This window comes from Candoia aspera, chromosome 4 (assembly GCF_035149785.1).
Source record: "Candoia aspera isolate rCanAsp1 chromosome 4, rCanAsp1.hap2, whole genome shotgun sequence".
NCBI classification, from domain to species: Eukaryota; Metazoa; Chordata; class Lepidosauria; order Squamata; family Boidae; genus Candoia; species Candoia aspera.
The window spans coordinates 92,281,109-92,283,073 of record NC_086156.1 but is presented as its reverse complement, the minus strand read 5'-3'; positions in this window follow the sequence as shown (position 1 = coordinate 92,283,073).

Here is a 1,965-nt window from a genome sequence, read left to right as displayed (position 1 = left end):
CCTGGTGAAGACTTCCTACCACCAGAACTTTTCAGGACACACTCTGACTGGTGGGATCCACTATTGGCAGGACTTTCTACATACATATACCACACCAGCCATATTCCAGCAGGATGGGAACTTTCCATCATAGTTCCAATACACAAAAAAGGAGACAAGGAAGACCCTAAAAATTACAGACCCATAAGCCTTATTGATATAACAGGTAAGATGTATGCAAAACACCTCCTGAGAAAAATAGATGACTGGGCAATCGAGAAAAATATACTATGGAAGAACAGGCTGGGTTTAGACATGGGCACTCCACAATAGACAATTGCTTCATTTTACACCAACTTATCACTAAATATACAACTGATGGAAGGGACCTGTTGCCATCCTTTATTGATCTTGGCACGGCATTTGACTCCATAAATAGAGATATCTTCTGGAAAATGCTGGCCAAGTTAAATATGGAACCTAGACTTTTATATTTGATAAAGCCCCTCTACACAACTACACGCTTGAAAGTCCACACAAGAGTCAATGGCTCTCTTACACAGAGCATACTCACCCACAAAGGTGTCAGAAAAGGATGTATCTTGGCCCCGATGTTGTTTAATCTCTATGTTACGGACATCCCAGGATTTCTCCGTTTTCATGGATGTTCACATGCCAAAGATCCTCAACAGACATATCTATATCCTATGCAGATGATATGGTGTTGATGGCCCATTCCCAAGTAGGCCTGAGAAGATTGATGGGGAAATTTGGTGCTTACTGCACTGCAAACTTCTTAAACATTAACAAGTCCAAATCCAAAGTGGTGATTTTTGGGAAAAGACGGGCCAAATACAATTGGCACTTGGATTGGGAGCCTATAAAACAAATAGACTCTTTTTCATATCTAGGGGTGGTTTTTACAGATACAGGGCCTTGGGCTAATCATTACAAACAAAGTTCTGCAAAGGCCACAGCAAGTTCTAAAACACTAAACTACTTAGCTACAACCACCCCTACTCTCTGCTCTCCATTCTGAAGGTCCATAAGGCAAAAGTTGTACCCATGCTAACATATGGTGCCGAATTGTGGGGCCTATCAAGGCCTCCTTACTTGAACAAAACCAAGCACGCTTCTTAAGAACTATTCTGGGGACCAACAGGAACATACCTGCAGCAGCAGTAAGAGCTGAAACAGGCACCCATTCCATATACAGTCTATCAGTAACCAAAGTCCTCAACTACTGGTGGAGGATTCTCCCAATGGAACATGATAGACTACCAAAAATGTCCCTTGAAGAACAGATGGGCACACTTCAGCCCTCCACATGGATTCACCAACTCCTCCAAACTATGGCATTCCTTGGCTTATCATCACAATACTTACTTTAAGCTGGAGACCAGGCCAAGGCAATATTCAAACAAAGAGTCTTCGATGTTAATGCCCAAACAGACATTGAGTCATTTCCACACAATAGGCTGTCAAAATGGCTGGCCAAGAAGAAAATATCCTTTCAAATAGAAAAGTACCTGACAATGGGTCTGATGCAATAGCATAGGATAGCTCTTACTAGGGCAAGATTTGAGCAGTTAGATTCTATGGTCAAATATGGACGATTTCACCAAGTGCCTTACCTTGAGAGGACATGTGTTTGTGGAGCACCTGAAGTAGAAGACATTGCACATGTCCTATTTAACTCCCAACTATATGCCCCAGCAAGGGCTCAGTACCTTCAGACACTAATTGACAGAACCACATAATGGGACCATAACAAAAGACTATGTTACTTCCTCCAGGGCACAAATATGTCTATGGTCAATAGAACTGTTAAGTGTATAGTTAGGGCTGTCCAACTGAGAACGCAATTAATAGAACGCATTGGGGTGGCATGAAAAGGTGACAAATTCATTTAAACTCACATTGTTTCTGTATTTTATCACTTCTTTTTTCACATCCTGCATTTTTATCTTACAATTTCATCTCTAT